Raw genomic sequence first — 13,053 nt, 5'->3', positions numbered from 1 at the left:
GAAAAAGAAACATCCTGTCTCCCTTCCTGCCTACCTTCCTGCCTGCCTGCCTTCTTAACTTTCTCCTTCCCTTCCTCCCTCCCCCTTCCCTCTCCTTCTTTTCTTGAGACACTGGCTCCACATCTCCTCACCCTCCTGATTTCACAAGCTTAATGCTGTGATTGGAGGTGTGCACCAAAATGACATGCTTAAGATGCCTCACCTCTGTAAAGTACATAAAACAATGGAATGGGGAGTAGGCTAATGGTTGGCTGGGAGTTAGGGAAGCAGAGAGCAGAGGAGTTGTTCAATGGTGTGGAGTTTTAAAGCTCTGGTGTACAGTAATGTACAAATACAGCTGACACCACTGCATTCTAAACTTTAAGAAGAAATAAGATGGTAAGTGCTATATGTTCCTTTCCTTTCTTCTTTCCCTCTCTTCCTACCCATCTCTTCCTCCCCTTTTCCCTCCCCCCCTCCCTTCCCTTCTCCCTATCCCTTTCTCTCCCTCCCTCCTTCCCTCCTTCCCTCCTTCCCTCCTTCCCTCCCTCTCCCTCCCTCCCCACCCCACCCCCGTCTCTCTCTCTCTCTGTTTCTTCCCCCTCCCCCAGAGAATCAAAAGTATCTTAGGCTGGCCTTAAAATTGGCTAAGGTAACCTCAGTCTTCCGATCCTTCTGCTTCTGCAACCTTGGGTAATAGTGCAAGCCACCACAGCCAGTTTGTGGCATTTGAGTATAAGAGTTCTGGGATGGAACCCCAGTATTCATGCATGCTTGGCAAGAGTTCTATGAATTCAGAAACATTCCTGGGCAAAGGGAAATAAAATTTACATGTTTGATAGTCCCTGGTGAGTCATCCAAATCAAGGTTAATTATTGGGGGAAATAAGCTGTATGTAAATAACTTTGCTGGGTTTCACTTCTACAGTTTCAGTTTTATAAATGTTCCTCACAGAATAGGAATTGCTTTCTTGGATTTTTTTTTTACACTTTATTACTTAGGTGTGCTATAAAGTACAAGTGTCATATACTTAGAAAGAATATGAGTGCTTAAGCTCCTTTAACCTTTACCTTTGTGTTGATAGATGCAAGTCTGACTTCGTACTTTACTAATACATGACTAAAAATCACGTAATTACTTCTTCATAAATGCAGGTGACCTTTTGATTCTGACTCCACTTTAGAATATGATTTTAACTGGCTCTGCATAGTTCAGACCCATCTCACCTCTGATAAAGTGAATTTAGTCTGTTCTTAATTCTGCCAGGAAGCTTAACTCCACTGAATTTGATCCAGAGGACATGAAGTTCTCATTTGAACTCTAGAGATAAGCTTGTGGGTGATACAGTAAAGTATAGAAAAGGAGGGGGGGAGGGAGGGAAAAGAAGAGAGGAGAGGGAAGGGATGGAGGAAGGGGAGGGAGGGAGGGAAGGAGAAGAGAGAGGAGGAGAGGAAAAAGAAGGGGAGGGGAAGAAAGAGGTGGAATTCTGGAATGAATATATTGTTTTGCCAAAAAATAAAAGCCAGATCGATGTTTTCTGAAAGTAATTCTCAAAGTAAGCAATTGTCAAAGTGGGAAGACAATTCTTGTTGTATAAATTTAGACCTCTAAAGAGGTACACTACCAAATTTACTTCCAACAGAGATGGACCAAGGGACTACTTATGGACAAAGCCAAGTTTTTCTTCTAAAAGTTATTGTTCTTAGTTCTTGGGGAAGGGTGTTCTGTGATCTATGCCCCAAATAACAGAACTTTGTCATAAAACACATGGTTTGAAAATGATAATGTTTCCCTCCAGGTGAAATGCTGGCAAACTTTTCCCTAAGTTTTTTGATCTGGTTGCCTATTTGGACACTCGGTCTGGCAAATATTAGTTGTTAGCAATTATCTGTCAAATCCATCCCAAATCTATTTCTTATGGGCTTGGCTTCTTCTTAGGCCATTAATTCTTGGAATAACAAAATAATATGATCACATTTTGGGGGGTATTTTCTAGTTCACTGGTAATAGAAATGTTTTGTCAGGATATTTAACTTCTCTGTCTCCTGGAGACTATGTTTACTGTACCAAACAAAGCATATCATGAATGTGTGGTTTTCCTACCCTTATACAAGAGGTTAGATGCACAATATGAATAAGATACATGCATGTGAACATTTTAGAAGTCGTTTTGTTAGTGCCTTAACGTCTTCAGTTCAAGGTCACTGAGTAGAGAGGTGAAAGGCAAACCAATGATAAACTGTTTATTTACACAATTGCCCCATCAGCTCTTTCAGTGTCCCTCAGTTCTCAAGATGACAGACACAAGTTTTCTCCTTCCCCAGCACCCCTTCTTGCTTAACAGAATGCCAGTACGGTGCCTCAGGTTCTTGCATTTCTTCCCTTCCACTGTCAAAAATTTATTGATCTAGACAGATCCAGCCTGGGATTGTGTACCAGTAATCCTAGCGCTCTGGAGTTAGAGAAAGGAAGAACAGGAGTTCAAGGTCACCCTCCACTACATAGCAAACTCTAGGCCAGCTTGAGCTACATGTGAGCCTGTCTCAAGATCCAAACAGCAACAGCAGCAGGGACAACCCTTTCCAATCCAGGATAAAGAAACTTTCCAGCTGTTGTTACCAACATAAACTTACCCATTCAATAATTGTTGAATTTCATAAGAGGTAGTGATTTATATAGCACCCATCAATTATAGTTAAGAAACTGGACTTCAGGCCCATGTGTTATGTTACAATGAAAGAAACGTTTAAATAAAATTTGTGGTCTGTTATTGATTAGGATTTCTATTTTTTTTTCATTGCTTTAGATTGGAAACATTGCAAATATCTTGAATATGTTCATCAGGGTTTTTTTTTTTTTGCTTGGTTGGTTTGGTTTGGTTTGGTTTGGTTTGGTTTGATTTGGTGTTTTGATACAGGGTTTCTCTGTATAGCCCTGGCTGTCCTGGAATTCACTCTGTAGACCAGGCTGGCCTCGAACTCAGAAATCTGCCTGCCTCTGACTACCAAGTGCTGGGATTAAAGGCGTGAGCCACCACCACCCGGCCAGGGTTTTCTAATGGAGCAGAATGGAAAGGATCAATCCATTCTTAAAGGGGTTCTGTGAGATTCACATACATGAAATGCTCTGAGTGGTGCTGCAATGACGGTGTCTCATGGGCGAGGCCCGGCATTCAGTAGTAGCTGAGGGTGAGGCTGGATTCTCAGCAGTCCTAGTCAGCTGCTGGAAGTCTGGAGGGTTTCCAGGGAGCCTCAGGTGTTCTGCCTAGGCTGGACATCCGAAGAATCTGGTTCTAATGCCAGAAAAGGAATGCAGCTGTGGCTGCCACAGAATTGATGAACTTAGAAGCAGGAGTGAAAGCAAGCAAAAAGCAAAGCTACCCTCTTCTCTTAGGTTTGGGTTGCCACAGGAAGGTGCCGCTCATTGCCCACTTCAAAGGACATAATTAAGAAAAGTTCTCACCAGTGGCTTGCCTTTGAGTTGATTACCAGTCAAATCAAGAATACCAATTATCCATCACAATGTGTCAATATGTCCTGTCTCAAAGTTTAGTCACATTGACCTTCCTTTAATTTTTGATGCATTGATTTTTGTTTTAGTTCTGGTTTCCAGACAGGTTATTTCTATATATCTCAGGCTAGAGTTGAATTCTAGATACTCCTGTATATATGGAAAGATATTATCTTACAACCCAAGTAAATATATTAAGGGGTGGGGAACTGTATAACATATATGACATGAAAAGAACCAGAGGAAAAACTGGAAGTTAACAGTTTAAACCAGGATCAGGAAGGGGTGTAGGAAATAGCAGGACATACATGATGAGCTACTCAAGACTAGAATGTATAAAGAAGCTCTATAGAAACCCACTAGTTTTGTTACTTATTTTAAAAATATACTTTAAGGGGGTTAGAGAGATGACTCAGCAGGGAAATGTGCATTTTGCTCTTGCAAAGGAACTGACTATAGATTTCAGCACCCAGGTTGGGCAGCTCATAAGCCTCTGTAGCTCCAACTCCAGAGGATCACATATCCTCTAGTTGAAATATGTACATATAAATACATCATATTATATGTTTTATATACTTATATATTATATTCATATATAAATGTTTTATATAAATATATATTTCAGTTAGAGGGCACATGATACATATATGTATATGTGCATATATATAATATATTAGTCTGGTAATATATTAGTAATGTATAATATAATTATATAATATATAAATAATATATATAATAATATTATTTTTATTTTTTGTTTGTAGAAAATTTTAATATTTTCAACTGTTAATATTCAAAGACAGAATAATTTTTTAAGATATATTTTGTTGTTATCTCTCCCTTTTCATTTCTGATTTTATTAATTTTGATACTGTCTTTGTGCCCACTGGTTAGTCTGGCTAAGGGTTTATCTGTCTTATTGATTTTCTCAAAGAACCAGCTCCTGGTTTTGTTGATTCTTTGTATAGTTCTTTTTGTTTCTATTTGGCTGATTTCAGCCCTGAGTCTGATTGTTTCCTGCTGTCTACTCCTCTTGGGTGTATTTGCTTCTTTTTGTTCTAGAGCTTTCACGTGTGCTGTCAAACTGCTAATGTAAGCTCTCTCCAGTTACTTTTTGGAGGCACTTAGAGCTGTGAGTTTTCCTCTTACCACTGCTTTCATTGTGTCCCATAAGTTTTGGTATGATGTGTCTTCATTTTCATTAAATTCTAAGAAGCCTTTAATTTTTTGCTTTATTTCTTCCTTGACCAAGTTATCATTGAATAAAGCAATGTTCAGCTTCCATATGCATGTGTGCTTTCCATTGTTTTTGTTAGTATTTAAGACCAGTCTTAGTCCATGGTGATCTGATAGGTTGCATGGAATTATTGCAGTCTTCTTGTATCTGTTGAGGCCTGATTTGTGACTGATTATATGGTCATTTTAGGAGAAGGTACCGTGAGGTGCTGAGAAGAAGATATATTCTTTTGCTTCAGGATGAAATGTTCTATAAATATCTGTTAGATCCATTTGGTTCATAACTTTTATTAGTTTCACTGTGTCTCTATTTAGTTTCTGTTTCCATGATCTGTCTATTGCTGAGAGTGGGGTGTTGAAGTCTCCCACTATTATTCTATGAGGTGCAATATGTGCTTTGAGCTTTAGTAACATTTCTTTTATCAATGTGGGTGTCCTTGCATTTGGAGCATAGATATTCAGAATTGAGAGTTCTTCTTAGTAGATTTTTCCTTTGACCACTATGAAGTGTCCTTCCTCATCTTGTTTGACAACTTTTGGTTGAAAGTTGATTTTGTTCACTATTAGAATGGCTACTCCAGCTTGTTTCTTGGCACTATTTTCCTGGAAAATTGTTTTTCAATCTTTTACTCTGAGGTAGCGTTTGTCTTTGTCACTGAGGTGCGTTTCCTGTATGTAGCAAAATGCTGGGTCCTGTTTACATATCCAGTCTGTTTGTCTTTTTATTGGGGAATTGAGTTCATTGATACTAAGCGATATTCAGGAAAAGTGATTGTTACTTCCTGTTATTTTTGTTGTTAGAGATGGAATTATGTTTGTGTGGCTATCTTTTGGGGGGTGTTGAAAGATTACTTGCTTTTTTTCTTGAGTGTAGTTTCCCTCCTTGTGTTGGTGTGCTTCATCTATTATCCATTGTAGGGTTGGATTTGTGGAAAGATGTTGTGTAAATTTGGTCTTGTCATAGAATATCCTGTTTTCTCCATCTATGGTAATAAAGTATTTTGCTGGGTATAGTAGCCTGAGATGGCATTTGTGTTCTCTTAGAGTCTGTATGACATCTGTCCAGGATCTTCTAGCATTCATAGTCTCTGGTGAGAAGTCTGGTGTAATTCTGATAGGCCATCCTTCATTTGTTACTTGACCTTTTTCCCTTACTGCTTTTAATAGTCTTTCTTTGTAAGAGCATTTGGTGTTTTGATTATTATGTGACAGAAGAAATTTCTTTTGTGGTCCAGTCTATTTGGAGTTCTGTAGGCTTCTTGTATGTTCATGGGCATCTCGTTCTTTAGGTTAGGGAAGTTTTCTTCTATAATTTTGTTGAGGATATTTACTGGTCCTTTAATTTGGGAATCTTCACTTTCTTTTGTACCTATTATCCTTTGGTTTGGTCTTCTTATTGTGTCCTGGATTTCTGGAATGTTTTGGGGTAGGAGCTTTTTGCTTTTTCATTTTCTTTGACTGTTGTGTCAGTGTTTTCTATGGTATCTTCTGCACCTGAGGTTCTCTTTTCTATATCTTGTATTCTGTTGGTGATGCTTGCATCTATGACTTCTGATCTCTTTCCTAGGTTTTCTAACTCCAGGGTTGTTTCCCTTTGTGATTTCTTATTGTTTCTTTTTACATTTTTAGATCTTGTATGATTTTGTTCATTTTCTTCACCTGTTTGGTTGTATTTTCTTGTAATTCTTTAAGGGATTTTTGTGTTTCTTCTTTAAGGGCTTCTAGCTGTTTACCTGTGTTCTCCTGTATTTCTTTGAGGGAGTTATTTATGTCCTTCTTAGAGTTCTCTATCATCATCATGAGAAGTGATTTTACGTCCAAATCTTGCTTTTTGGGTGTGATGGTGTATCCAGGACTTGCTATGGTGGGAGAATTGGGTTCCGATGATGCCAAGGAACCTTGGTTTCTGCTACTTATGTTCTTTCTTCTTTCTTTTTTTTTTTTTAAAGATTTTATTTATTATTATATGTAAGTACACTTTAGCTGTCTTCAGACACACCAGAAGAAGGTGTCAGGTCTCATTACGGATGGTTATGAGCCACCATGTGGTTACTGGGATTTGAACTCAGGACCTTCGAAAGACCAGTTAGTGCTCTTAACTGCTGAGCCATCTCTCCTGCCCTGTTGCTTATGTTCTTATGCTTGCCTTCTGCCATCTGATTATCTCTAGTGCTACCTGCCCTAGCTATATGTGACTGGAACCTGTCCTTTCTGTGATCCTGGTTGTGTCAGAACTCCTCAGAGTTCAGCTATGCTTGTGATCCTGTGATTCTGGGGTCCTGTGATTCTGAAACCCTGGATGTGTCAGGGATCCTGGGAGTCAAGCTGCCTGTGGGACCCTGAGATCCTGGTGTGACCAAACTCCTGGGATCCTGGGATCCCGGGATCCTGGGTGTATTAGAGCGCCTGGGAGTGGAGCTTCCTCTGGGTGTTGTGGGACTGGCTGCTGAGTTCCTGCCCAAAGTTTGTTCAAGGCACCTGCCCAGACTGGAAGGAACCCATGCCACTGGTCAGGTGGAGTTCCCGGGTGCCTGGGTCCCGCTGGTCCCAGTTACTTCCTGTGTTTTGGCAGATTTTGTACCCTCCTCACCACTGATCCTATGATCCTGAGAGTGTTAGAGCTCCTGGGGATGGAGCTTCCTCTGGGTGTTGTGGAACTGGCTGCGGAGTTTGAACCCTAGGTCTACTCACGGCCATAATATTATTTTTAATGAATTGCCTAATGCTGCTCATAGTAGATATTACCTGTTAGATGAAAGTCTTAGTTTCCTACAAGTTACTGGTCAGGAAACCTCAGAGATGCCCAAAACACTACAAGCTAATGCTATTTCTCTTAGTTGTCCACCATAACTACATAGTAAAATGCTGTAAATGGAGAGACCACGTACTTTGGTTGGTACATGGACATAGAACAATCAATCTTGAAATGACTGGAAAATCCTCCACCTGTTGGTTAGCTTTTAGCTTTTGTAGCGCTTTAAGTTGCTATTCCTGCCTCCCTTCTCCTCCCCCCCCCGCCTCCAGATCTTTCTAAAAAAATATATATATTTTTATATATATAGTTTCATATATATTTTTTATATATATAGTCTTATATAAAAGCTGTTGGGAACAGAGAGGCCAGAGGTTAGAAGAAAAGAAAATGAAGGAAGAATTTTATATATTTTTTTTATCTGACTTTTTATCTATTTCAGAAGAGGCATTATGATATTTTGGGAAGACAAGCTGCTTTGTTTGTTTGTTTGTTTGTTTTTCAAATGTTCCTTTTTTTTTTTATCACTGTGGTATTTTGAATACGAATGGCCCCATAGGCTCATATATTTGAATGTTTGATCATCATCAGGGAGTCGCACAACTTGAGAGGAATTAGAAGATCTGGCCTTGATAGGTAGATGTGGCCTTGTTGGAGGAAGTATATCACTATAGGTAGGCTTTGTGGTTTCAAAAACCCAAGCCAGCCTCAGTGTCTCTCTCTTCCTGCTGCCTGTGGCTCTGGATGTAGAAGTCACAGCTCCTTCTCCAGCATCATGCCTGCCTGCTTGCCTCATGCTCCCTGCCATGATGATAATGGGCTAAACCTCTGAACCTATAAGCAGCCTCCATTAGATGCTTTCTTTTATAAGAGTGGCTAGGGTCACACTGTCTCTGCCCAGCAGACAGCTCTGAGGAAGACACTGATCTTTCTGTATCCTTTGGTTTGCATACTACTTCTGGATTCAGGGGTCGGGGGATGGCCCTTATTGGGCATCCTGCTCCTGAAGGCTTAGCAAGGAGGATGCACACTTCAGGAGCCACATCAACAAAACTTACAAATACACTTAAAGTCAGTCTCGGCATCACCAAAATTAATAAAACAAAACAAAATTGCTTTAGAACGTATCATGAAGTGAGTGTGGAAACAGTAAATGAGTCAGAAGGAGGGGAGAAAATAGGAAAAGCAGCATGAAGAGATGAAAGAAGAAATAATGGAAATAGTAAAAGCTGTTGGGAACAGAGAGGCCAGAGTTTAGAAGAAAAGAAAATGAAGGAAGAATTTTTTTTGCCTCCAATAGTAAAGAACTTTAAAAACAAAGCAAAATTAAATAAATGTATGGAAGGAAATAAAACATACAATGTAAGAGTACCTGTAAAAGCCTGTAAGTCAAAGTAGAAGAACTATGGGATGCATTGGAGGTGGGGAACACAGGGGACAAAAAGAGAAAAGAAACTAAAGAGAAATAATTCCCCTAAATGGAAAATTTCTGTAAAGAAAATTAGATGAATATATGGAAGGGAATAAAAAATGAATGTGTAAAAAGTTTAAAAACATACAATGCAAAAATCCTTATGAAAGTATAGCAAAAAAAAAAAAAAACCAAAACAAAACAATGAGAGGCTCACAAGGCCCCACCTCACCCCTAGGTCTGAACATCCATAGGCAATTAATGGCTACCCAGAGATGGAGAGACACGGTGTAGCCACTGATAAGGTACCTGTGCTCTTGCAAATAACCCCTAGACCATGTTCCTATGAAGAAGGCTAATGAAGCACCCAGGTGCTCACAAGTGCATGCACACACACGTGTGCAAATGAGAGCAGGTATACGCACATTGTAGGCATGAAGACATGAGAATAGAAGGGACATTAGTAAGAAAGGAGAAAGGGATCACCAGGAGTGAGACTGGGGGTGTGTGTGTGTGAGATCACTGGGGAGAGTGAATGAATATAGTCAAATACAGTTTCAGCACTTGTGATGATGTAGTAATAGAACCCATTACTGTGCACATTTAATATAAGCTAATGAAGATATTTGAATGATAACAATTCACAAACCCCAAAAGATATCCCTCAAAGAAAATAAAGAAAAAGAAAACAAAATAGCAACAGCAACAACCAAAACCACCAAACCAACCAACCAAATAAACAAAAAAAACTGTGTTGGAGCAGCTTCATTCTGGGATCTCAAAAATTGAAGACTGCCAGCTAATTCCTGAACTGGAAGAAAGCTGACCTAGAGGGTGCGTATTTCCTTTGGTTTACAGGGTTGTGTTGTTGAGTCTGTATGAAACTGCTATCAATCAGACCCAGGTTCACAGTGACATACCAGGGATCTCTCTGGCCACACCTAACTATGTTATGTGGGCTGGACAGAGTTTCTCTCGTTCCTGAGATTCTCAAGTGATTCTCTCTAGTGTGGCTGCTTTATGTGGGAGGGATTCCTCCAGGGCATTGGGAGTGTGGAAATTCACTGAGTTCAGTAAATGAGGAGGGTCTGCTTTCATATCTACAAGGCCTCCTCTCCCTACTGGATGGAGCCAATTGGTATTGTGTACTCCTGGAAATTCAGGTTCTTGAACTCAGAGCAGTAAACAGTAGGCAGTAGGGCACAAAATTTTTATCTACCCTCTGACCTGAAGTTCAGAGCTATCAAGTTCAGGGTAATTCTCAGTTGGTAAGATCTGTTCTTGGCTACCAAGGACAGGGCTATATCTTGCCCTCTGCACTCCCCAGTCTGAACCCAGGAGAACTAGCCTCCTGTTCCCTGGATCTGGGTAAGATGATCCACCAGTAATGGGGCCTCCTGTTCCCTACAGTTGCCTCTAGTGTCATCCCCCTCCTTAGGTCACAGGCCAATTTGAGCTCAGTGAATACTCTGTAATGTAAGATCTCAGAGTGGCAAAGGTCTTCATACTGGGGTGGCTCTGAAGGTAGGAAGTACCAGATGCTTCCCTCCCAGTCCCACAGCATGCCACAATATCACTCCTACCTTCTCTTGACCCATTCCCTGGAGAAAACTGTTGGATGCAAGCCTGTCGGCCTGATTTGAGACTCAGAGGGCTGTAGACTTTTTGTGGGGTAGGACTTTAATCTGGCTTAGCTCTTGGAAGTAACTACTTCCTCCTTCCTGAGAACTGCCAAGGTTAAGGCTACACACTTGGCTTGTTGTTCTCTGAACTGCACATCTGCTTCTTGTCTTTTCCAGAACTCTTGGATTTCTCTCATACACTTTTCTCATGAACTTCTGAAGCTTCCCCATTATGTTTCTCTGTGGGTTAAAGTGGATTGATTGGGTGAGGGTGATAGGAGCCCAGGTTGGCCCCCAGGCTTGCTTTTTACATGAGGATGACCTTCAGCCACCAGGATAAAGGGTGTGCACTGCTATGCTCAGTTCTGGTTTTCTTACTCTCTTTCCATCACCCTTACAGAGACAGAGCCTGTCCTGCACCTCATTCTGAACTCCCACAACTCTCTGCTCCATTACATGTTTAGTAACCTCTTCAACGTAAGAGGTGGGGCCTTTTTCCAAGAGTCAGAGAAAAAGGATTTTTGAATTGAGTAACTGAATATGGATCAGGTTCAAATATTTAGTATACAATACCATTTAATGTGTTCTAATTTTTTTTTGTTTTTGTTTTTTGTTTTTTGGTTTTTTTTTTGTGTGTGTGTGTTCTAAATTTTAAAGTAGATATGCATCTTGTTCGAGTGGAAATCTTATTAATTAATCTATTTCCATAGGTCTGGGGGGTAGGTATAATTTTCTGTATCTACAGCCAATTTCTTCCTGCGCTGGGCCACACATGGAATACCAACCATATAGACCACTGGTCTAGGTAAATTCTTATATTATGTGTATTCAGGGACAGGAGTAACTATATGTTCCTCTCAGTCGAACATACTTCTTGAAAAGCCAATGAAATTTTTCTAATATTTCTTATGATACTTTAAACCACACACAGTGCTGATAGTCCCACATTGCTGCTTATCTAGAGCATAGAATTATTTAGGGCCTTTCAGGTAAGAAATGACCCCTGACAACAGATTCAGGACCAGGATGTTTGAAATGTTTCTGCTTCTCTATCACAGTGCCTAAGCTGGGCCATTTGACATCAGCTAGCTCCTGTTCTGCTCTGAAACTCTTAAGTTTGATTTCTCCCTTTTTTCTCCGTTTCAAGTAATACCTCCATGTTCATAGGAAATGCTGCTCCAGAGCTCCTTTCTTCCTCTTCTTCTTCTTCTTCTTCTTCTTCTTCTTCTTCTTCTTCTTCTTCTTCTTCTTCTTCTTCTTCTTCTTCTTCTTTTTTGAGACAGGGTTTCTCTGTGTAGCCCTGGCTGTCCTGGAACTCACTCTGAAGACCAGGCTGGCCTCGAACTCAGAAATCCACCTGCCTCTATCTCCCCAGTGCTGAGATTAAAGCCATGTGCCACCACTGCCCGGCCCAGAGCTCCTTTCAACCTTGCTGTACAATATATAATGTGTGTAACATATGAAAAATTTCTTCCCTACATCAGGACAAGAAAACAAGAACCTCTGGAGACACATCTCCAGGTAGCAGCATTTTGTAAAATCTTTCTCTGTGAATCGAGTTCAAGGCTGGAGAACACTAACTCTCATGATTCACTTCACTGGAATTATCTGAGGAAGTTTTAAAATGACAAGGACTTGAATCCACCCTCACAAAATCCCGATTTCATTGAGCACTGTGTGAACACACTCCAGATAAAAAGTATTCTTTTCCCCCTGGACAACAAGATAATTTTAAAATTACAATTCTTTATACTTCTGTTTTCTGAAGATTCTACCAAATTTGGAATGGAGATGGAACAATTGGACGCCATCTGCAATTTCGCTCACAGGGAGGGGATCTCGTGGTCGAATTCTCTCTACCCACGATTACTTGAGCTATTTGACCAATGACTCGGCATCCCAGGGAAAACTGTTTTCTCCTTGCTCCTCCCAGGACTCCCATGAGTGCCCCAGAAATGCCCATAATTCAATGTTGATAATCGAGACCCAGTTCAGGTGACCTGAATCTTATCCCCCAGCATGAACTGGTTTCTTAAACGATTTACTTATAAAGAACACAAAGGTCTAAAAGCTTCATGGAACACTTTCTACAAACACTGTGAAGGCACCCCACATTAAATCTACTGCCCCCAGAGTACAGATTGTTTAATTTTGTCCTAGTTTGCATTCTTCTTCCCAAATCCAAAATAGTGTGGTGGGGTGACACATAATTTCTTAATGTTGTCACTAAAGACACTCAAAGCAGAAGAGTGAAAAGCAATAGTCTTGCCTTACCATTGAGTCTTTAAAAGACAAAAACGATCACCCTGACAAGAACCTCAGAAGTAAGCTATCTGTCCTTCTCACCAATCCCAAAGCCTACTCATTCCGAGGTGCTTGTGAAACTTTAAAAATGCCCAATGTTAGAAAGAGGCTACTCTCCAGTTAAGGAGAAAAAGAGGAGGAGAAGGAGGAGGAGGAGGAGGAGGGGGAGGAGGGGGGAGGAGGGGAGGAAGAAATCTTAAATCCTCATTATGAAATTCTAATTGTCAAACATGCTCCTG

At 40.4% G+C, this 13,053-nt stretch overlaps 1 long non-coding RNA gene across 1 annotated transcript; it reads left to right on the top strand.

Moving 5' to 3' along the window:
- The first annotated feature begins 266 nt into the window (after positions 1-266).
- LOC116098554 lies at positions 267-12,649 on the top strand. The gene is made up of 2 exons (XR_004121865.1): positions 267-378; positions 11,995-12,649. It is a non-coding gene; the product is annotated as an uncharacterized LOC116098554 (long non-coding RNA).
- Positions 12,650-13,053: the final 404 nt, after the last annotated feature.

The sequence above is a fragment of the Mastomys coucha genome, unplaced genomic scaffold (genome assembly GCF_008632895.1).
Source record: "Mastomys coucha isolate ucsf_1 unplaced genomic scaffold, UCSF_Mcou_1 pScaffold20, whole genome shotgun sequence".
NCBI classification, from domain to species: Eukaryota; Metazoa; Chordata; class Mammalia; order Rodentia; family Muridae; genus Mastomys; species Mastomys coucha.
The sequence above is the reverse complement of the archived record's forward strand: the minus strand, read 5'-3'. Positions and strand labels throughout refer to the sequence as shown.